Genomic DNA, 25,460 nt, shown 5'->3' with positions numbered 1-25,460 from the left:
CGCTCAGCACAAGGTCCGTGTTTCCATGGCGACTGTCCTTCGGCTATTTCTGCGCTCCTCATTCCTTATCTGTTTTTCACTGCTATTGCGTCACATCTTCAATATCTGCCCCTATGGCCACGTTGGGCCAAAACCCCTCCCTCCTGTCCTCATTCCCTCCCTTCCTCCCTCCTTCACTCAACTACCAAATGAAATGCGCCGTGTAAACAGAGTAGAGAAAGGACAAGGCGGTGTTGTGATAAATGGACGATGAGAGAGGCGCCACCAAAAGGCCTTGGGTTGTGTATTTTCCCTGACAAACATGGCCGAGAAGATCAGAGTAGGAGCCTCTCAGAAATCAGAAGACTAGCTCCTCCATTAGCTGCTGTGTAAAGGGATACGGGTTGGAGTTTTCAAGCTGCTTGCTGGATCAACTTCTCCTCTAGCTCATCTAGAAGCCTACCAATGGACTGCTGATGCAGTTTAATGAGCAATTACACCTCCCTGTTTACTACAGACTGACAGTACAGACGGTTAGCCTCCTGTGTTGGCCGACCAGGGTCACGCTGAATTACATGCAAGCTTTATCTGCGCTAACAGACGGGCTATCAGCCCCCGAGCGTCTGTGACCCTAGTGATACCAAGGTAACGCGACAGTGCTGCTGATCTAGATCATTAACACATTACTGTAGGGCTGTGGAGCCTCCCCTTCATTCTCCCACATCTTCTGCTGCACTGCCATTCCCCCCATGTCTAAAGAGAGACAAATGAGATATGTCGAGAGGAGAGACGAATGTGCCAGAGACAGAGAGAGAGAGGAGAAGAGAGAGGAGAGTGTAAGAGAGGAGGATGAGCAAAGGAGAAAGGGGGACGGAGAGTAGGATGAGAGGTGAAGGAGAGGGGTTGGAAGAATGAGAGCGAGAGAGAGAGCGGTGAGAAAAGAGAGAGGGGGGGTATGAGGGGGAGAGTGATAGAGTGAAAGAGATACAGTGTGAGAGGAGGGAGAGAGAGAAGAGAGCGAGAGTGTGATAGGACAGGGGGGAGGGAGGGAGGAGGGAGGGAGGGAGGGAGGGGGAGGGAGGGAGGGAGGGAGGGAGGGAGGGAGGGAGGGAGGGAGGGAGGGAGGGAGGGAGGGAGGGAGGGAGGGAGGGAAGCCTTCATCTTAATTTAAGTGAAGGATGTATAGTTGTTGATTAGGAGCCGGGAAAATGCATGTTCAGTCATTTGGCCGTCTGGTTCCCGAGGCATGTTGGCCTCACTGCTCATTTCATTAACAGCCAAGTCATGGGGACATCTGTATCTCATCTAACTTGAGTGACAGGAAGGGTACAGTGTAATACGACGATCCTCCCTCTTCATCAGTTTTATGTAATGTAACTGTGATAATATTCGAGGGCTGTGAATATATCCAAAGGAATCAGGAAACACCAGGGCATCTGGGATATTATAATGACCTTCAAACATTTTGATAAAAATTCTCAAACAAGGCAGTATTATATTTTCATGTGAAATGGCCCTATCGTCAAATGGAAGCTTTGTTCATCTATTCTGTTGCTGCACTCATATTTGGAAACGATCTGAACATGGTTTGAATGTAGAGAATTCATTTACGTAGATGAGTTTGCAGTGAACCATTCTTCCCCCAACATCACACAGAGGTTAAATAAAAATTGGAGCTAAAAAGCTCATTCAGATTTGTTTTTCTTGATTTAGCCACTAGACATATATTTTTTAAATAAATAATTTCTGTTTTGTAAAGACACTTTTTCAAATAGAACATCCATTTTGAAAGATGTTGATCCATTTGATCGTTAACATCATCAGTCAAGTCAGTGTCAAGTCATTCCCTCACTAACCCGTACCATTCTGTCCATGATACTTCCTGTATGAGACAGCTGATATCGGATTCCTCTAACGAATCTCAATCAGATTTGGGTCTCTTGCACATTGTCTTTTGAGCTGGCTTGAATCAGTAAAGGTTCCTGTGTGTGGGAGTGGTGGTAGGTGCTCCTGTAAGTGTTGTAATGGTTGTAATGCTCCAATGGGGGCAGGTGTAAGTGGGTCTCCATGGCAGCGACACCGGCAAGCTCCTCCTCCACTGTGATGACCTCCATGGAGGAGGCGGGGCCATCGGGGTCCTGCTGGTGGTTCTGCTTCCTCATCTTGTAGAAAATGACCAGCAAGACGGCCGCCATGAGCGTGATGGCCACGAAGCAGCCGATGATGATCTTGGTGGTCTTCATCACCTCCTCCAAGCCGCGGTCCCCCTCCCCGTCCAGGTCCAGAACAGAGACGGTGTAGGTCCGCTCTGTGGTCCTGGTCTGGACTGGAGGCCCCCTGGTGGTCGAAGATGATACCCAGCCAATCGGTGGAAGAGCAGGAGTCTGGCTGTCGTCGACTGTCTCTGTGGTCTCCACGGTGACTGTGGTGAAGTAGGTGACGCCGCTGTTCTCCACCGAGGTGACGTTGAGCACGGCAGAGGCAGAGATGTTGCCCGCCGTGTTGCTCACCATGCAGGTGTAAGTCCCCGTGTCCTGCATGGTGACGGTGGTGAAGTTCAACGTCCCGTCGTTGAGGACGGCCAGGCGCACCTTGTACGCCCCGTGGGTCACCAGAGACCCGTTGGGGGTGAGCCAGCTGACCGAGGTCAACGAGCTCGTTCTGCACTTGAGCTCAGCCGCCATGCCCTCTGTGACGTTGCGGTCCGCCGGCGGCTCCACGATGACAGGCACGTCGCACTGGAAGTAGCTGTGCTCTAGCTCGCCGATGTAGCGACCCCTGTAGCTGGCTGGGGTGTGGCAGCGGGCACAGCAGCTGGTGTTGGCAGGCACTGTCTCCTTCAGCCACCAGCTAAGCCACAGGATGTCACAGTTACAGTTCCAGGGGTTATGGTGCAGATGGACTCTCTCCAGGCGGTGCAGGGGGGTGAAGAGGTCATGGGGCAGCAGGGTGAGGTTGTTGTGGGCCAGGTTGAGCTCCACCAGGGACTGGAGGTCGTCAAAGGAGTTCCTCTCGATGGTCTGGATCTGAGCGTGCATCATCCATAACTTCTGCAAGTTCGCCAGCCCTGCGAAAGAGCCAGGCCCTATGACAGAGATCTGGTTCCCTGACATCTCTAGCTCCTCCAGCCTGACCAAGGGTAGGATGTTGGGGATCTCCTTGAGGTTGCACATGCCCAGGTTCAGGTAGCGCAGGTTGCTGAGGTCCTGGAAGGCTCCATCTGAGATGTAGGAGAGCCGCTTGAGCTCTCCAAGGTCCAGTCTTCGCAGCGGGGACCCGGTTGAAGGCGTACGACGGGATGCTCTCAATGGGGTTGTTCCTCAGCCACAGCTCCTTGAGCTTGGAGAGGTACTCGAACGCCCCATTGGGGATGGTGGTGAGACGGTTGTCAAACAGCTCCAGGGTGTTGAGACTGGCCAGGCCGTTGAAGGCGCCAATCTCGATGTTGCGGATGTGGTTCTTGCTCAGCTGCAGGATTTCCAGGTGCCGTAAATGCTTGAAGCTGTCCACCTTGATCACCTGGATGAGGTTGTCCTGCAGATTCAGGTAACGTGTGTTGGTTGAGATGCCGTCGGGGACATCGCGCAGGCTCCGGCGGGTGCAGATCACTTTGCTGAACTGGTTGCTGCAGGAGCAGACAGAGGGGCAGGTCTGGGCACGCACCAGGCCGGCCACCGCCAGGATCTGGAGGGCCAACAGTAGCACGAAGAGGGGGTAGGACCGAGCCCCCCTCAGCCTAGGATCTCTCATTGTCTGGCGCTGGAGGGAGGAGATCATTGTGATCAGCATTCATAGTTCAGTGACTGGTGGTCCTCTCTGAAATATTGTAAAGAGAAGAGAGAAATGTACAACAGATTAGACAGTGGAACAATATAAGACAAGCAAAGAAAACTAGATGCAGAACAGAAGGTAATTATGGGTAATGCCACTTATTTTTATGTAAATGTATAACATCTATTGAAGGGACACCATACTGTCTGTGCTCAATGCACATGCCTGGGATAATGACCTACATGAGGAAGAGGGATGGTGAAATGTAGTTGCCTTATCATTGGTGATGGATGGATGTTCACTCATTCTAGATAGTCATCATAAACACTGTCCATCTGTGGAGCATTAGAGCAGTCAGGGATGTCAGGACTCCCCAGGACAGGACTCCCCATATGAACTTTACTCTCTCATCAATAAATAAATACAAATCGTTGTCATTTATGTCCTAACCCGGGAAGTTAATTATTCATCTGTACATTTGGGGCGGCAGGGTAGCCTAGTGGTTAGAGCGTTGGACTAGTAACCGCAAGGTTGTAAGTTCAAACCCTGAGCTGACAAGGTACAAATCTGTCGTTCTACCCCTGAACAGGCAGTTAACCCACTGATACTAGGCCGTCATTTAAAATAAGAATTTGTTCTTAACTGACTTGCCTGGTTAAATAAAGGTAAAATAAAAAAATCTTCAGTAAGACAATAAAACCAGACAGTTGATTTCTCTTGTTGTATACTTCATTTCATTAATTGATTTGTCACAAAACGGACTGGTTTTTCAGTCTCAAAACGTAGATGAATTTCACTTCTCACAATAAGTGTTTTTAGAGGAGGACGTGTCTACCAGCTTAGAAATCAGGAAATAAGTCATTCAGGTGTTGAAACATGTCTAATATTATTCAGATACAAACTGTGCAATCTTGGTTTTTTTACACATTTTGTTACAGACCATTCTAAAATTGATTAATCTTTTTCAATCTAAACACAATACCCTAAACAACAATGCAAAAACAGGTTTTAAGACATTTTTGCAAATGTATAAAAATAAAATAACAGAAATTCCTTGTAAGTATTCATATATAATATAAGTATTCATATATAATATAAGTATTCATATATAATATAAGTATTCAAACTCTTAACTATGAGACTCAAAATCGAACTCAGGTGCATCCTGTTTCCATTGATCATCCCTAAGATGTTTTTACAACTTGATGTTTTTACAACCATCTGTGCGAAATTGAATTGATTGGACATGATTTGCAAAGGCACACACGTCTGTCTATATAAGGTCCCATAGTTGGCAGTGCACGTCAGAGCAAGAACTAAACCATATTTTTGCATTGTTTCGGGACCTTCAAAATATTTTTGCAGTATTGAAGGTCCCAAAAAATATTTTGGTACCTTTCTACAGATCTGTGCCTCGACAAAAAACAATCCTGTCTTTATGAATGATCCACTGTATGGGGACAATTATTTTGGTACCTTCGACCTCATGGCTTAGTTCCTCTGAGAAAAAATGATCTGGTCTGATGAAACCAAGATTGTACTTTTTGCCCTGAATCCCAAGCCTCACATCTGGAAGAAACCTGGCACCATCCCTACGGTGAAGCACGTTGGTGGCAGCATCATGCTGTGGGAATATTTTTCAGAGGCAGGGACTGGGAGAGTATTCAGGATCGAGCGATAGATGAATGGAGCAAAGTTCATAGAGACCCTTGACGAAAACCTGATCCAGAGCACTCAGGACCTCAGACATGGGCGAAGGTTCACCTTCCAACGGGATAACGACCCTAAGCACACAGTCAAGACAACACAGGAGTGGCTTCGGGACGAGTCTCTGAATGTCCTTGAGTGACCCAGCCAGAGCCCGAACTTGAACCCGATCGAACATCTCTGTAGAGACCTGAAAAAAGCTGTTCAGCAACACTCCGCATCCAACCTGACAGAGCATGAGAGGATCTGCAGAGAATGGGAGAAACTCCCCAAGTACAGGTGTGCCAAGCTTGTAGCATCATACCCAAGAAGAATCAAGGTTGTAATCGCTGCCAACGGTGCTTCAACAACATACAGCGTACAGGGTCTGAATACTTATGTAAATTTAACATTTTGGTTTTCTTTATAAATTAAATTTGCAAAAATGTCTAAACTGTTTTCGCTATGTCATTATGGGTATTGTGTTTAGATTGATGAGGTAAAACAATATTTAATCCATTTTAGAATAAGTCTGTAAGGTAACAAAATGTGGAAAAAGTCAAGGGGTCTGAATAGTTTCCGAATGCACTGTTTTTCACCATAAGAAACTATGTCTAATATTCTCCTGATATAACAGCATCATTTACCATGAGAGAGTAAAATGTGTAATATAATAGATAGAGATGTAGAGTGAAATATATTAGCACATACCAAACATGTTTCTACTCACAATAAACGAGCAATGCTCATTATGTCAAATATAAAAGTGAACAAGGTTTTTCAAGGCCCTTTAACATTCTCATCTCTCCTCAGCTTCTCTAACTCAAGTCATATCAGCAATCGTCTCTTTCAGAGGGACCCGGAGGCATAGAAAACGACTCTGTTTTGACAGGTGTTTTCTAAACGGTGAAAATTGTGAGCGATGTGGAAATGCGTTTTCCAGCGTTGGCCGAGTGGGTGATTTAATCAGTGGGAAATGAATCTCTAAATATGCCCCTGTGAAAGTGGTTAGCACCAGCAGAGATGCCACTCCAGAGCGGTGTGAGAAGCCCGCCAAGAGACACTTCCACTGGGGGCGTCAGACGGAATCAGGCCACGGCCTAGCAGGGGTTCCTTTTGTCAAGCCGGCATTACGCTACAACCACTCTGCATAGCAGCCCCGTCTCTTTAATGGCTGATTGCAGGGAAGGAGGCCTATGGAAAAACACAAATAGTGACAAAAGCATTGACGCAGAATCGTTTCTGTTGGGTAACAATGTAGGTTCTTATGTTGATGCTGTGGTGTTTGGTTAACTGCATGACAGACAGAATCAGGCAGGGGTTGGTTTTGTCAAGCCGGGCATTACGCTAAATCCACTCTGCATAGCAGCCTCATCTCTTTAAATGGCTGATTGCAGGGAGGAAAGCCTATGGAAAAACATGAATGGTGACAAAAGCATTGACTCAGAATAGTTTCTGTTGGGTAATAATATACAGGTAAGTGCCAAAATAAAATGTTGATGTGCGCTTGGGGTTATTGTCTTGCTGGAAGATCCACTTGCGGCCAAGTTTCAGCCTCCTGGCAGAGGCAACCAGGTTGTTGGCTAAAATGTCCTGGTACTTGATACATTTCTGTATGGACCTCATGTTGAGCATGAGGGTATTGTCATGCTGAAACAGGAAAGGGCCTTCCCAAACTGTAGCCACAAAGTTGGAAGCACAGAATTGTCTAGAAAGTCATTGTATGCTGTAGCGTTAAGATTTCCCTTCACTGGAACTGAGCAGCCTGAACCATGAAAAACAGCTCCAGAACATTATTCATCCTCCACCAAACTTTACAGTTGGCATTATGCATTGGGGCAGGTAGTGTTCTTCTGGCATCCGCCAAACACAGATTTGTCCATGGGACTGCCAGATGGTGAGGCGTGATTCATCACTCCAGAGAAGGCGTTTCCACTGCTCCAGCGAGCTTTATACCACTCCAGCCATGGATACCAATTTCATGAAGCTCCTGACCAAAGTTCCCTCTAAAAGACACAGAAATATCAGCCCACAGAGAGAAGCATAAGATTGAACTACACTCTAGACATTCTAGAGCAGTGGTCACCAAGGCATTCTAGAGCAGTGGTCACCAAGGCATTCTAGAGCAGTGGCCACCAAGGCATTCTAGAGCCGTGGTCACCAAGGCATTCTAGAGCAGTGGCCACCAAGGCATTCTAGAGCAGTGGCCACCAAGGCATTCTAGAGCAGTGGTCCACATTCTAAGCAGTGGCATTCCTAGTTGATCGACAAACATTTCTGTAGAAAACTAAACAATAAAACCTTGTGATCCAATATTTTTTATTTGTCTCGGGCTGAAGGTACAAACTCTGTCTTCCGGGGGGGCCCAGAGAGCAAATCAAGTGCACTATAGTCCTACCGCTGGCCAATCGGACGGCTCAGATTACCATGTCTGCAGTAACGTAGCAGGCATAAAAGAAAGCTACAGCAAAGAGATGCTGTTTTTATGCCTGAGTTCACGTTTCAGTTCTTACTCAGCACTGTCAACACTTTGTATTCCACTCTTTTATAAGCCATGAAATGCGGGTTCTTCCTATTTCCACTCAGCGCTACAACAAGCACTGCAGCAGTAATGAATGAGTAGGAAAGTCTATAGACTTGCCTTCTTGTTATTTTTAGCAGTTTGGGTATTTTTTTACGTCAAGGAATATTTCACTTTCTCTGTTCATAAGAGGAACAACATGAATTTGTACATGAGGCAGAAATAATGCGGTGCGACTCCAGTTTGGCCATCAGCTGAAACACGGTGTCTCTTTGTGTTCAGTGTCAGTGGAGGAAAGGGAGAGCAGAGGGAGAGAGACGACCCTCAGTCTGCTGCTCTTTCTCTCCACTGAGACTAACCCTCAGTCTGCTGCCCTCAGTCTGCTGCTCTTTTCTCTCCACTGAGACTGACCCTCAGTCTGCTGCTCTTTCTCTCCACTGAGACTGACCCTCAGTCTGCTGCTCTTTCTCTCCACTGAGACTAACCCTCAGTCTGCTGCTCTTTCTCTCCACTGAGACTGACCCTCAGTCTGCTGCTCTTTCTCTCCACTGAGACTAACCCTCAGTCTGCTGCTCTTTCTCTCCACTGAGACGGACCCTCAGTCTGCTGCTCTTTCTCTCCACTGAGACTGACCCTCAGTCTGCTGCTCTTTCTCTCCACTGAGACTGACCCTCAGTCTGCTGCTCTTTCTCTCCACTGAGACTGACCCTCAGTCTGCTGCTCTTTCTCTCCACTGAGACTGACCCTCAGTCTGCTGCTCTTTCTCTCCACTGAGACTGACCCTCAGTCTGCTGCTCTTTCTCTCCACTGAGACTGACCCTCAGTCTGCTGCTCTTTCTCTCCACTGAGACTGACCCTCAGTCTGCTGCTCTTTCTCTCCACTGAGACTGACCCTCAGTCTGCTGCTCTTTCTCTCCACTGAGACTGACCCTCAGTCTGCTGCTCTTTCTCTCCACTGAGACTGACCCTCAGTCTGCTGCTCTCTCTCTCCACTGAGACTGACCCTCAGTCTGCTGCTCTTGAGACTGACTCTCCACTGAGACTGACCCTCAGTCTGCTGCTCTTTCTCTCCACTGAGACTGACCCTCAGTCTGCTGCTCTTTCTCTTCACTGAGACTGACCATCAGATGCAGGCACCATCAGCCCAGTGAAATAAAAAAATAAAAAAGCAAAGGCCACCTCATGGATCTCCTGGTTGACACAGGCTGGGATCGAACCTGGGTCTGTAGTGACGCCTCAAGCACTGCGATGCAGTGCCTTAGACCACTGCACCACTTGGGAGGCTTACGTTTTTAAGTCATGTTAAAAAAAAAAAAAATCTGAGCGGTAGTTCTCGGCTTGCATTTTGACTCAGAAAGTGACCTTGACTCAGAAAAGGGTGGTGACCACTGTTCTAGAGCTTTCCCTGTTAACACTATCAACATTTCCCTTTACTGTGGCAATTGTGATCGAATCAACGCAATATTAGCCACTTTCAATGCAACATACCGAAACAAAACAAACTATGCAAGAGATTTTGTTGTAGGCAGAACGTATCGGAGTAGGATTCTATTACATTGACACGCACTACTCAGCCCGTACTCTTCACAGACCAGCGCGGCATAAACAATCAGACCTGCAGTAGGCCTATATGCAAATAGACCATTGCCATATATGAATCTGGGCCATTTACTTTGAACTGGACTGTGTTTACAGCATGAGCAGTCATGAGTAGATGCTCTTTTTTCCCCCAATCAACACAAGAGCTGAATGTCGCCACAACTGTACATTTTATTGATATCCTCTGCTAGTTAGTGAGTTATTAGCCCAGTTATAGATCATTTGTAGTCAGCAATAGGGGAGTGATTGCTTCCTACAAGAGCACAAAATGTATACATTTCTAGGCATATTTGAAAAGTGAGTCAGGTAAAGAGCTTTTTTTTGTCTTAAAGGAGCATTGTTGCATTTTGAGACAGGCTCGAATAAGTGGCCAATAGGCAGAGGGTAGCATCATTTATCTGATTCTATTTAATAATGGTATGAGAATAATAATGTATTTTATTTTGTTAAGGGGTTTCTTGCATCGAACAACATAAGTTTACCTTATATCTTTATTGACATTTTATTTCAGTATTTACACTGACTCTATACACACTCACAGGGCCCTACAAACTCACGCACTCCATCATTTTATCTCTCACACATAATATGCACATACATTTACACTGACTCTACACACACCCACTCACATACAAGCTGCTGCTACTGAAGGACAAGTTGATAAACAGGTTCATGTCAAGCCCTGCGGGTATCATGGAACGTAGGTCTACATTGAACACAACACATTGGGTGCTACTGTAGGCTGAATGATAGAACAGCTATTTCCATGTTAAAACATTATGGGATTCATTTTCTCCATTGTTTTTGATGGTGGGCCATTCTGGTAGGCCTACAGTATGATCAAATAGCCACAGTAGCCTACATGGCTACATGGCTCCTGTAACAGAGAGCAGGGACAGCCTCAGTGTTCACAGTAAATGCTAAGCTAGAAGTTTGCACTCAGCAGACCTGAAATTTGCTCAGTGCTGGAAAGAATCAGAGGGAACATTGCTCTCGACAAACAGTTATTGTGCTGAAGTTGCTTCCAGAGATAATTTGGAAATCGGTAGTGAGTGTTGCAACCCAGGACAGACGATTCCCTACGCACTACGCGCGTCAGCACTCGGCGGTCCCGTTCTGTGAGCTTGTGTGGCCTACCACTTCACAGCTGAGCCGTTGTTGCTCCTAGACATTTCCACTTCATAATAACAGCACTTACAGTTGACCAGGGTAGTTCTAGCAGGGCAGAAATGTGAACTGACTTATTGGAAAGGTGGCATCCTATGACTGTGTCACGTTGAAAGTCACTGAGCTCTTCAGCACAGGCCATTCAACTTCAAATGTTTTTGTCTATGGAGATTGCATGGCTGTGTGCTCGATTTTATACGCTGTCAGCAACAGGTGTAGTTGAATCCACATACTTTTGGCCATGTAGTGTAGCTCAGTATTTGTATAATTTATTTCATACAGTCTATTTTTATCATCTTTATCCAAGGGATCCAATTATTTTGGAATCCACTGTATATTGTCGTGAATGAAAACAAATCTCTCACACTCACTATGAAAAGGTTTTTACAATTGTTCTAATAATGAATTGAAAAACACTGAACATTTAGCGAGGAACAGGTGTTTTTTTAATGCTTGTCGGGACGGGAGGTAAGGTGATCTATTTTAAGATGCTGAAAGTTACATGGTCTAATAGAGAGGTGCTCTCTTCATTTGATCACTGTGTTGTCACAGATCATTTTCCTGGGCAACAGGAAATGCAAATTCCAGATTTAAAAAGGGCTTCTAAAGTTTGTAATTTCCACTTTAAAGTATCAGACTTCATCTATCCTAACTAAAAATGCATCAACCTTTTTCAAAAATATCCCTGAATTATAATCCACATAACTTCTATTTCCTGTTGATGCAGGATTATTTTCCTGCTGTGAGAAACTGTGTAACTGTGTACGTCTACAGTCAAAGTATACACTTGTGTGCTTGATTTCAATTACAGACCAACATACAGTATTTGTTTGGCACAGCAAGCAAGGTCAAAAGTTCAGCAATGTAATCAATGTGAAAACCAAAACATTACCGAGAGGCCATACAGTACATGATCTCAGACCGTAGACCAGGGATCAACTAGATTCAGCCCGAGGGCCGTCAGTACATGATCTCAGACTGTAGACCAGGGATCAACTAGATTCAACCCGAGGGCCGTCAGTACATGATCTCAGACCGTAGACCAGGGATCAACTAGATTCAGCCCGAGGGCCGTCAGTACATGATCTCAGACTGTAGACCAGGGATCAACTAGATTCAACCTGAGGGCCGTCAGTACATGATCTCAGACTGTAGACCAGGGATCAACTAGATTCAACCCGAGGGCCGTCAGTACATGATCTCAGACCGTAGACCAGGGATCAACTAGATTCAGTTAGCGAACCCTGCTGTAGACAAGTAGCGGAATGTACTCATGATCATGACATGTATACAAGAGATCTATTTTAAGATGCTGTGATCACAAGAGCATAAAAAAGGAGCAATCAGCTCTCATATGCGTGAATAATATAATGTGATTGTCTGATTGAGACTAATATGACACATGAAACAAGATAAGCAATGTGCCACATTAGAGACCGTACACAATTCCAACAATGATTAAAATAATGACGTGTTTTGCGTAATCATGTGTTTTGAACCTTTATTTGAGGCTTTTTCATCAAACTGTCCCCTTTTTGGTTTATGTCAGATAGTGCAACACAATCCTCAGGCAATGGATTTCATTGTTGGTGTACTTCTCATTCTGGATTAGGCTTAAAATACAGGATAACATCTTGCTAAAATAAACACAGGACACTAGACGGATTGGGTAACACACAGGTCTCTAAATGGATTGGGTAGAACACAGGACTCTATATGGATTGGGTAGAACACAGGACTCTAGATGGATTGGGTAGAGCACAGGTCTCTAGATGGATTGGATAGAACACAGGACCCTAGATGGATTGGGTAGAACACATGACTCTAGATGGATTGGATAGAACACAGGACTCGAGATGGATTGGGTAGAACACAGGACTCTAGATGGATTGGGTAGAACACAGGACTCTAGATGGATTGGGTAGAACACATGACTCTAGATGGATTGTCTGAACACAGACTCTAGATTGATTGACACAGGACTGATTGGGTAGACAAGGACACTAGATGGATTGTAGAACACAGGACTCTATATGGATTGGGTAGAACACAGGTCTGTAGATGGATTGGGTTAAACACAGATCTCTAGATGGATTGGGTAGAACACAGGACTCTAGATGGATTGGGTAGAACACATGACTCTAGATGGATTGTGTAGAACACAGGACTCTATATGGATTGGGTAGAACACAGGACTCTAGATGGATTGGGTAGAGCACAGGTCTCTAGATGGATTGGGTAGAACACAGGACTCTAGATGGATTGGGTAGAACACAGGACTCTAGATGGATTGGGTAGAACACATGACTCTAGATGGATTGTGTAGAACACAGGACTCTAGATTGATTGGGTAGAACACAGGACTCTCGGTGGATTGGGTAGAACACAGGACACTAGATGGATTGGGTAGAACACAGGTCTCTAGATGGATTGGGTAGAACACAGGACAGGACTCTAGATGGATTGGGTAGAACACAGGACTCTAGATGGATTGGGTAGAACACATGACTCTAGATGGATTGTGTAGAACACAGGACTCTAGATGGATTGGGTAGAACACAGGACTCTAGATGGATTGGGTAGAACACAGGTCTCTAGATGGATTGGGTAGAACACAGGACTCTAGATGGATTGGGTAGAACACATGACTCTAGATGGATTGTGTAGAACACAGGACTCTAGATGGATTGGGTAGAACACAGGACTCTAGATGGATTGGGTAGAACACAGGACACTAGATGGATTGGGTAGAACACAGGACTCTAGATGGATTGGGTAGAACACAGGACTCTAGATGGATTGGGTAGAACACAGGACTCTAGATTGATTGGGTAGAACACAGGACTCTAGATGGATTGGGTAGAACACAGGACTCTAGATGGATTGGGTAGAACACATGACTCTAGATGGATTGGGTAGAACACAGGACACTAGATGGATTGGGTAGAACACAGGACTCTAGATGGATTGGGTAGAACACAGGACAGGACTCTAGATGGATTGGGTAGAACACAGGACTCTAGATGGATTGGGTAGAACACATGACTCTAGATGGATTGTGTAGAACACAGGACTCTATATGAATTGGGTAGAACACAGGACTCTAGATGGATTGGGTAGAACACAGGTCTCTAGATGGATTGGGTAGAACACAGGACTCTAGATGGATTGGGTAGAACACAGGACTCTAGATGGATTGGGTAGAACACATGACTCTAGATGGATTGTGTAGAACACAGGTCTGTAGATGGATTGGGTTAAACACAGATCTCTAGATGGATTGGGTAGAACACAGGACTCTAGATGGATTGGGTAGAACACATGACTCAAGATGGATTGTGTAGAACACAGGACTCTATATGGATTGGGTAGAACACAGGACTCTAGATGGATTGGGTAGAGCACAGGTCTCTAGATGGATTGGGTAGAACACAGGACTCTAGATGGATTGGGTAGAACACAGGACTCTAGATGGATTGGGTAGAACACAGGACTCTAGATGGATTGGGTAGAACACAGGACTCTAGATGGATTGGGTAGAACACAGGACTCTAGATGGATTGGGTAGAACACAGGACACTAGATGGATTGGGTAGAACACAGGACTCTAGATGGATTGGGTAGAACACAGGACTCTAGATGGATTGGGTAGAACACAGGACCCTAGATGGATTGGGTAGAACACATGACTCTAGATGGATTGGATAGAACACAGGACTCTAGATGGATTGGGTAGAACACAGGACCCTAGATGGATTGGGTAGAACACATGACTCTAGATGGATTGGATAGAACACAGGACTCTAGATGGATTGGGTAGAACACAGGACTCTAGATGGATTGGATAGAACACAGGACTCTAGATGGATTGGATAGAACACAGGACCCTAGATGGATTGGGTAGAACACATGACTCTAGATGGATTGGATAGAACACAGGACTCGAGATGGATTGGGTAGAACACAGGACTCTAGATGGATTGGATAGAACACAGGACCCTAGATGGATTGGGTAGAACACAGGACACTAGATGGATTGGGTAGAACACAGGTCTCTAGATGGATTGGGTAGAACACAGGACAGGACTCTAGGTGGATTGGGTAGAACACAGGACTCTAGATGGATTGGGTAGAACACATGACTCTAGATGGATTGTGTAGAACACAGGACTCTATATGGATTGGGTAGAACACAGGACTCTAGATGGATTGGGTAGAACACAGGTCTCTAGATGGATTGGGTAGAACACAGGACTCTAGATGGATTGGGTAGAACACATGACTCTAGATGGATTGTGTAGAACACAGGACTCTAGATTGATTGGGTAGAACACAGGACTCTAGGTGGATTGGGTAGAACACAGGACACTAGATGGATTGGGTAGAACACAGGACTCTATATGGATTGGGTAGAACACAGGACTCTAGATGGATTGGGTAGAACACAGGACTCTAGATGGATTGGGTAGAACACAGGACTCTAGATGGATTGGGTAGAACACAGGACTCTAGATGGATTGGGTAGAACACAGGACTCTAGATGGATTGGGTAGAACACAGGACTCTAGATTGATTGGGTAGAACACAGGACTCTAGGTGGATTGGGTAGAACACAGGACACTAGATGGATTGGGTAGAACACAGGTCTCTAGATGGATTGGGTAGAACACAGGACTCTAGATGGATTGGGTAGAACACATGACTCTAGATGGATTGGGTAGAACACAGGACACTAGATGGATTGGGTAGAACACAGGTCTCTAGATGGATTGGGTAGAACACAGGACAGGACTCTAGATGGATTGGGTAGAACACAGGACTCTAGATGGATTGGGTAGAACACATGACTCTAGATGGATTGTGTAGAACACAGGACTCTATATGGATTGGGTAGAACACAGGACTCTAGATGGATTGGGTAGAACACAGGTCTCTAGATGGATTGGGTAGAACACATGACTCTAGATGGATTGGATAGAACACAGGACTCTAGATGGATTGGATAGAACACAGGACCCTAGATGGATTGGGTAGAACACATGACTCTAGATGGATTGGATAGAACACAGGACTCGAGATGGATTGGGTAGAACACAGGACTCTAGATGGATTGGATAGAACACAGGACCCTAGATGGATTGGGTAGAACACAGGACTCTAGATGGATTGGGTAGAACACATGACTCTAGATGGATTGGGTAGAACACAGGACTCTAGATGGATTGGGTAGAACACAGGACTCTAGATTGATTGGGTAGAACACAACACCCTAGTTGAGGGAAATCTGATTATGTATGTGTGGTGGGAGTCTGTGAAAATATCACTGTGTCTGTCACTCAGAAAAGCTTACAGTTATCGCCTGACTTTTCAGTACCACCAACTAACTTCAGTAGAATCTACATCCAAATTAGCCTCATTTATACCAACGTGAAGGCAGATAAGTTTCATGTATCATAGTGTGTATACACTGAGTGTACGGAACATTATGTGGCCCCCTTTTTGCCCTCAGAACAGCCTCAATTGGTCAGGGCATGGACTCCAAGCCAAGCGTTCCACAGGGATGCTGGCCCATGTTGACTCTTTCTACGGTTGTGTCAAGTTGGCTGGATGTCCTTTGGGTGGTGAACTATTCTTGATACACACAGGAAACTGTTGAGCGTGAAAACTCCAGCTGCATTGCAGTTCTTGACACAAACCGGTGCACCTGGCACCTACTACCATACCCCGTTCAAAGGCACTTAAATATTTTGTCTTGCCCATTCACCCTCTGAATGGCACACATAAACAATCCATGGCTCAATTGTCTCAAGGCTTGAAAATCCTTCTTTAATCCATCTCCTCCCCTTCATCTACACTGATTGAAGTGGATTTAACAAGTGACATCAATAAGAGCTTTCACCTGTCTGTCGTGGAAAAAGCAGGTGTTCCTAATGTTTTGTCCACTCAGTGTATAATATGGTCTAATTTTCATTCAGGTGTAAGTTCACTACACACACAGTCCTCTTGTCTCGATGCTAATGATAGACATACATGCTTTATCAAACAATACCATCCCTGTTTCTACCATGTAGCAAGACCCGGTCTGCTAATACAAAAGCTAATGTGCCAAATCAATCATGTTTTGCATTTCATTTCACAAGGAATGAAGGAGAAGCTCAAATGGGCTCAGACATGGAGGGAAGTGTGGGATGTGTCATGGTAACTGGACCGGTGAGTGAGTAGTATTCAGAGTGATGCAGTGCTCTTATGTCACGCAGTGTTGTGATAGGGGCCTCAGGGTTACTGTGTTCTCCGCACTACAATACCCATTTTGGTCCTGTTTTATTCTTTCTGACCCACCAGTCTCCTAAATATAGACATCAGTAAGAGGGTGGATCGGTGCTTTCAACTTGCAATGTCAAAATACATTTGAACGTGTTGAATATTCACTAAAGAGAAGTACGTGAGCATCTGTTAGGGAAATTCTTTAGATTAAAATACCGTACGTGTTGCCCTTGCAGTCTAAAACATTACAGATTAAAATTACAAATAATTTACCTTTATGTGCTTCTCACTGCTTCATAGAACTAGGTTAAGAGTGCTGTTTGTGGATGCTTGTCGATTCACATCATAAAGGACATAATTTTCACATGTTGTATATTATAGAACTAGGTTAAGAGTGTTGTTTGTGGATGCTTGTCGATTCACATCATAAAATACATAATTTTCACATGTTGTATATTATAGAACTAGATTAAGAGTGTTGTTTGTGGATGCTTGTCGATTCACATCATAAAGGACATAATTTTCACATGTTGTATATTATAGAACTAGATTAAGAGTTCTGTTTGCTGTTGCTTCCAGTGGTACTGTATCCACGTCATAAAAGCACCTATTTCTCCAATTGTAGAAGAACAGATAAGGTTGGGGCCTGAGGCCAGGGTTGACATCCTGCATCTCTGTCAAAAGGGCCCCTCTAGCGAAGATAGCAACCAAGAACGGTGCAGCCGATTGCAACTGAATGGGTTAACTAAGAGTGTGGGTTCTCTAAACGCGTAAGAGGATAAACTGAATGGGTTAACTAAGAGTGTGGGTTCTCTAAACGCTTAAGAGGATAAACTGGATGGGTTAACTAAGAGTGTGGGTTCTCTAAACGCGTAAGAGGATAAACTGAATGGGTTAACTAAGAGTGTGGGTTCTCTAAACGCGTCAGAGGATAAACTGGATGGGTTAACTAAGAGTGTGGGTTCTCTAAACACGTAAGAGGATAAACTGGATGGGTTAACTAAGAGTGTGGGTTCTCTAAACGCGTAAGAGGATAAACTGAATGGGTTAACTAAGAGTGTGGGTTCTCTAAACGCGTAAGAGGATAAACTGAATGGGTTAACTAAGAGTGTGGGTTCTCTAAACGCGTAAGAGGATAAACTGAATGGGTTAACTAAGAGTGTGGGTTCTCTAAACGCGTAAGAGGATAAACTGGATGGTTTAACTAAGGGTTAACTAAGAGTGTGGGTTCTTCTAAACGCGTAAGAGGATAAACTGGAATGGGTTAACTAAGAGTGTGGGTTCTCTAAACGCGTAAGAGGATAAACTGGATGGGTTAACTAAGAGTGTGGGTTCTCTAAACGCGTAAGAGGATAAACTGGAATGGGTTAACTAAGAGTGTGGGTTCTCTGGAATTACAGTGTAAGTTTCAAGATTGACATAAACTGAATGGGTTTTTAAAAAATCAATATCAGAGTAACGTAATCTTTGTGGGGGGTTTAGTAAACCTGTTCTATAAGAGGATAAACTGGATGGGTTAACTCTCTCAGTGGGGTTCTCCAAACGCGTTCTCTGAGGATAAACTGGATGGGTTAACTAAGATTGTGGGTTCTCTAAACGCGGGAGAGGATAAACTGGTTGGGTTAACTATAGAGTGTATTTAATGGCTTACTCTAAACGCGTAAGAGGATAAACTGGATGGGTTAACTAAGAGTATATTTAATGAGATTTACTCCTATTAGGGGCTTTAGTGGTCAATTATAAAGAAGGAACATATATTTAATGAGTTTACTAAAGGGTTAGGGGGTCAATTATAAAGAAGGAACATAAGAGGATAAACTGGATGGGTTATTTAATAAGAGTGTGGGTTCTTATAAAGAAGGAACATATATTTAATGAGTTTACGTAGTAGGGTTAGGGTCAATATTTAGGATAAAGTGGGTTGGGGTCAATTATAAAGTGTAATCTGTTTTAAGAGTTTACTCTTTATAGAATAGTAGGGTTAAAACAATTATAAAGAAAACATATATTTAAAAAGTTTATATCCCAGTGAGTAATTATAAAGAAGGAACATATATTTAATGAGTTTACTTTTAGGGGGTTTAGTGTTAGTCAATTATAAAGAAACCTGTTCTATAAGAAGGGTTAGGGGTCAAATAAAGAAGGAACATATATTATCTGGGCTATGTCAATTATAAAGAAGTATATTTACTCTATTAGTAGTAGGGTTAGGGGTCAGACATATATTTAATGAGTTTACTCTATTAGGGGTAGGGGTCAATTATAAAGAAGGAACATATATTTAATGAGTTTACTCTATTAGGGGTTAGGGGTTTAGGCTTTAATGGTTTACTCTATTAGAGGAGCTTAATGAGTTTACTCATTGTAATAGCTGGAATGGAATGGAGTCAAACGTGGTTTTCTATTATGTTTTATGTTTGATGTAGTAGGGTTAGAATTATAAAGAAGGAACATATATTTAATGAGTTTATTCCCATTAGGGAGGGGTAGTAGGGTTAGGGGTCAATTATAAAGAAGGAACATATATTTAATGAGTTTACTCTATTAGGGGAGGGGTAGTAGGGTTAGGGGTCAATTATAAAGAAGGAACATATATTTAATGAGTTTACTCTATTAGGGGAGGGTAGTAGGGTTAGGGTCAATTATAAAGAAGGAACATATATTTAATGAGTTTACTCTATTAGGGGAGGGGTAGTAGGGTTAGTGGTCAATTATAAAGAAGGAACATATATTTAATGAGTTTACTCTATTAGGGGAGGGGTAGTAGGGTTAGGGGTCAATTATAAAGAAGGAACATATATTTAATGAGTTTACTCTATTAGGGGAGGGGTAGTAGGGTTAGGGGTCAATTATAAAGAAGGAACATATATTTAATGAGTTTACTCTATTAGGGGAGGGGTAGTAGGGTTAGGGGTCAATTATAAAGAAGGAACATATATTTAATGAGTTTACTCCTATTAGGGGAGGGGTAGTAGGGTTAGGGGTCAATTATAAAGAAGGAACATATATTTAATGAGTTTACTCTATTAGGGGAGGGGTAGTAGGGTTAGGGGTCAATTATAAAGAAGGAACATATATTTAATGAGTTTACTCTATTAGGGGAGGGGTAGTAGGGTTAGGGGTCAATTATAAAGAAGGAACATATATTTAATGAGTTTACTCCTATTAGGGAGGGTAGTAGGGTTAGGGTCAATTATAAAGAAGGAACATATATTTAATGAGTTTACTCTATTAGGGGAGGGGTAGTAGGGTTAGGGGTCAATTATAAAGAAGGAACATATATTTAATGAGTTTATTCCCATTAGGGGAGGGGTAGTAGGGTTAGCGGTCAATTATAAAGAAGGAACATATATTTAATGAGTTTATTCCCATTAGGGGAGGGGTAGTAGGGTTAGCGGTCAATTATAAAGAAGGAACATATATTTAATGAGTTTATTCCCATTAGGGGAGGGGTAGTAGGGTTAGGGGTCAATTATAAAGAAGGAACATATATTTAATGAGTTTACTCTATTAGGGGAGGGGTAGTAGGGTTAGGGGTCAATTATAAAGAAGGAACATATATTTAATGAGTTTATTCCCATTAGGGGAGGGGTAGTAGGGTTAGCGGTCAATTATAAAGAAGGAACATATATTTAATGAGTTTACTCCTATTAGGGGAGGGGTAGTAGGGTTAGGGGTCAATTATAAAGAAGGAACATATATTTAATGAGTTTACTCCTATTAGGGGAGGGGTAGTAGGGTTAGGGGTCAATTATAAAGATGGGAAATATAGTCTAAAAAAATAAATATGAATAAGAAATACATCAAATAAAGGCTTGCATCACTGTTAGACATTTATTAACCTCAGGCAGAAACACACAACTTGCTTGCATGCTACCGTTTTAGTCCAGTGACCTGTTCAGGAGGATGGATCTGCAAAGCATTTATAACTGAACAAGATGAATGTGAATTCTTTGCCACATATGTCGTGCTGAAGCTCAGCAGACTGAAGCGTTTGCACATTTGAACATTAGCTATTTTTCCTGTATTCAAGTGATCATTCTGAGGAAAGGCAAATGCTGAAAAACCTATGAAAAATGTACTGTAAGACTCTCATTCTTTTCCAGACAGTAAGTGAAGCATTGTCATTCCCTCAGTAAGACGAGAGTCATTTTGATCTGTTTGTTCTTTTGTGAACTGGGTTAATAAGGCTCCTTATCATGAACTAGGCTCACGCTCAGCAGTGAGATCTATCGTTGGTCACATGGTAAACATCATCAGTTTATTACTGGATGGTAATGTACGGATTGATTCTCTGACCAGACCTGGCATGAACCCAATCCTAAAGCAGACTAAACCAATCCCAGATGGCGTAAGCGTATTAGCTTTGGAAATTAAAACGAAGGGCAATCAAACCAGAATCTGTAATCACGTTGAAATAGAGGACGGCAACGAGGGCAAAATCCAACCGCCGTCATTTGATATAGGTCACAGCAGAAAGTCAGACAACGGGTAAAACCCTGTAAAGGTCACAACGAAGCGAGCTCAACTTCCCACTGTAGCCTTCACATGGAGTTTCCCTTTCAGTTCATCCCAGCCAGACCTCATCAATGGCAAGATAATGTCTGGGAAGTGGCACGTTCACAGCCACACTGCATTAGCTCATGTTGTGCGCGTGTTGCTGCATAAAGGAGACTCCTACTGTATGCTGGTGTTGTATTGTGATACAGGCTGATATTTCTTTATGATTTCATGTATTAGGATCCCCATTAAGCTGCTTCTCACGCAGCAGCTACTCTTCCTGGGGTCCAATCAAAACATGAAACGTGACATAACACAGAACTTGAATAGACAAGAACAAGGACAGAGATACAGGTACTGCGGTGTATGGTTTGGTACATTGTTCTGTGTGGAAGTCGGTTCTTTCTGTGTTCTAGTGTTGAATAAGACTGAGATAAAGGGAGACTCACAGCTACCAGTGATAATTCAATCTGGCCACATATGACCTAATGCCGATGCTCCATTAGGATAATTGCAGGGATAAATAATCTGCTGAGATCTCTCTGTGTTTAGGGGGCTGTCTCTGTCCCTGTGGGGGCATCAGAGTGTGTGTGTGTGTGTGTGTGTGTGTGTGTGTGTGTGTGTGTGTGTGTGTGTGTGTGTGTGTGTGTGTGTGTGTGTGTGTGTGTGTGTGTGTGTGTGTGTGTGTGTGTGTGAGAGTGTAGTGGGATCAGACAGTACGCCCTGGGTGGCGGGGAGGGGCGGGCTGGGTTGGGTTGGCTGTTTTTGTGTCTGAATGTTGGAGAAGCGTTAGTATTCTAGTCACAGGTCAGAGCAACACAGATCTACTCCCACCACATGACTGCTACTGAACAGATCACACTTGAAAGCAAGAGTAGGGCATGATAAAGCACTGCATGAATCATCTGTGTATCTAAGGATGCAACCTATTAGCATTCTAGGCTAAACGATTCATTAGCTCCTGGTATTTTACTATAGAATGTGTGTAAATGACATCGAATGACCAGATAAATACCTTGTGGTGCAACACAATGGTTAGAATACAGTCTTACATAATGCAGTCTCATCTGGCTATAAAACATATATATACATTCAGCAAGGTGACATCCTCATAAACAACAGGTCAACCTTCCACTTCCAGACAGCCACATCAGCAATATGCAAATCTTCTAGGACTGACATGATTGGCCAATCTGGGATGAGCCAATGATGATGATGGCAGATTGTTTATGATGACCTCTAAGTGTATCTTCAGGAAGACAATATGAAGGACTTTCACATATCCGACACATCATCACTGTGAAGGATTTACAAATGCTTTATGCAAACTGACCTGCAATTGGTCTGAAGACCAACACATCTGCCATGACAGAAAGCTTGAGGACGTCAGAGAGGAGGGACTTGTTAACATTTAAAAGACTGGTAATGAAAAGCACCTTTAATTCATCGATTAAACAATTGAGAATCTGACTTCACCACAATAAACCCACGTGTCCCAAGCACCATGTCGGTCAGTTAGTCAGTTAGTCAGTCAGTCAGTCAGTCGGTCGGTCGGCCAGTCGGTTGGTCAGTCAGTCAGTCGGCTGGTCAGTCAGTCAGTTGGTCAGTCAGTCAGTCAGTTGGTCAGTCAGTCAGTCAGTCAATCAGTCAGTCGGTTGCCAGTCGGTTGGTCAGTCAGTCAGTCGGTTGGTCAGTCAGTCAGTCGGTTGGTCAGTCAGTCAGTCGGTTGGTCAGTCAGTCAGTCGGTTGGTCAGTCAGTCAGTCAGTCAATCAGTCAGAGGGTCGGCCAGTCAGTCAGAGGGTCGGCCAGTCGGTCAGAGGGTCGGCCAGTCTGTTCGTCAGTCAGTCGGTCAATCAGTCAGAGGGTCGGCCAGTCAGTCAGAGGGTCGGCCAGTCAGTCAGAGGGTCGGCCAGTCGGTCAGAGGGTCGGCCAGTCAGTCAGAGGGTCGGCCAGTCGGTCAGAGGGTCAGTCAGTCAGTCAGAGGGTCGGTCAGTCAATCAGTCAGAGGGTCGGCCAGTCAGTCAGAGGGTCGGCCAGTCAGTCAGAGGGTCGGCCAGTCGGTCAGAGGGTCGGCCAGTCAGTCAGAGGGTCAGTCAGTCAGAGGGTCAGTCAGAGGGTCGGCCAGTCGGTCAGAGGGTCGGCCAGTCAGTCAGAGGGTCGGCCAGTCAGTCAGAGGGTCGGCCAGTCGGTCAGAGGGTCGGCCAGTCAGTCAGAGGGTCGGTCAGTCAGTCAGAGGGTCGGCCAGTCGGTCAGAGGGTCGGCCAGTCAGTCAGAGGGTCGGCCAGTCAGTCAGAGGGTCGGCCAGTCGGTCAGAGGGTCAGTCTGTCAGAGTCAGTCGGTCAGTCAATCAGTCAGAGGGTCAGTCGGTCAGTCAATCAGTCAGTCAGAGGGTGTTGAGGGAGATTCTAAATGAAAGTCAAACAGCACAATGCGAGCGCCTCGGCGGCCATCTTGGCAGGATACCACTGACTACAGCATGTAAAATGCACATTTTGAGAGAGGGATTAGTTCACTAGGGTGTATCCTGTCTTCTGCCCTGTCACAGCTGTTTGGCTATGCATTCAGACCATCGGTGTGCAGGGAGATGAAAAGGACAGTAGCATTCTGTCGCTGTGCTGTGACGAACCAACATTAGACTGCAGGATAATCAAAACAGATGCTATTTGCTGTAGGATGTTAATGCCTGATACAGTGTGTCTGCCATTACACATCGGATCCTTACCAAGCATACCAGAGAGGTTGATTCCATTCATACAATATCTGAGAGAAAAAATATCCACCTACATGGCATTATCACATCAAATGTATAGCCCCTGTTGTTTGCCCCATGTGGACACTGAATATCAGATTGGAGTAGAGATATCAAAACCACCTCTTGGTACTGTAGTCAACCAGAGAGGAATAACTCATCACAACAGCTTGTTACCAAATGGCACATAGTACTTGTTACAATGATTCCCTGAGAAACCGAAAAGTAATTATGAGGTGATTAAAAAATCGTTGCTGATCTTAGTGCACCATGTTCCAATGCATAAATTACCAGTCAGCACCGCGGCTCGACGTTGTTAGCTATAAACTATAGCTCAGCACATCTCCACTCCACCCCAGACACGAGCCTCATCGTCTTCCAGCACACCTCAACCTACGACATACAGTCACTTTCAGCAAAGAAATTCAATTCACCTCAAGCAGACAACTATAATTATCTTCACTATTATGAAGGTTGAACAGAGGATTAAAGAATCAGTAAAAACTAAACCATCAAATATATTTGGGCTGAATGAATAAAGAATTAGGAAACGTCTCAGCAGTGTGAATTTGTGGTTTTCTATTCTCCTTTCTTCATAGTAATCTGCTTTGATATTTCTGCCGGAAACACATGAAGCTCAGGTTAAAGCAAGAAGATTGAGGTCTGGAAGTCCAGGGGGACGCGGAGAGAGCGGGGAGAGATTAAACCTCTTTGAGGTGACACCATGTGTGTGTTGTGTGTGTCTGCGCTTCAAAGCATGTGTCTCTGTGTGTGTGTGTCTGTGTGTGTGTGTGTGTGTGTGTGTGTGTGTGTGTGTGTGTGTGTGTGTGTGTGTGTGTGTGTGTGTGTGTGTGTGTGTGTGTGTGTGTGTGTGTGTGTGTGTGTGTGTGCACAAAACCCTTCTCATAGAAACGTTGTCATCTCTGTAGTGGTGGAGGATTACATATGTTGTCTTTTGACATGCCATCTATCTCCACAATACTGATGGACCTCATGCTGTGTCTATGCTGCTGCTGCTGCCCGCCCAGCCAGCAGTCATATATTACTGTTCAATACAAACCAGGTACATAGATAGAGAAGGAGGACTGGAACTATCTCTTCAACACACTAGATAATGCCTTACAGAGGGAAACCTAATCAACTGAGAGCGAGGGAGAGCGAGGGAGAGCGAGCGAGAGAGACAGAGAGAGAGGAGGAGAGATGGAGAGAAAAAGAAAGGTTCA

The 25,460-nt window shown here is 44.3% G+C and overlaps 1 pseudogene; it reads right to left on the bottom strand.

The window, feature by feature from the left end:
* Positions 1 to 1,117: 1,117 nt before the first annotated feature.
* The window catches only part of LOC118379564 (leucine-rich repeat-containing protein 4C-like), a 51,042-nt pseudogene continuing 26,699 nt past the window's right edge, over positions 1,118 to 25,460 (bottom strand).

This window comes from Oncorhynchus keta, unplaced genomic scaffold (assembly GCF_023373465.1).
Source record: "Oncorhynchus keta strain PuntledgeMale-10-30-2019 unplaced genomic scaffold, Oket_V2 Un_contig_2394_pilon_pilon, whole genome shotgun sequence".
Classification (NCBI taxonomy): domain Eukaryota; kingdom Metazoa; phylum Chordata; class Actinopteri; order Salmoniformes; family Salmonidae; genus Oncorhynchus; species Oncorhynchus keta.
The sequence above is the reverse complement of the archived record's forward strand: the minus strand, read 5'-3'. Positions and strand labels throughout refer to the sequence as shown.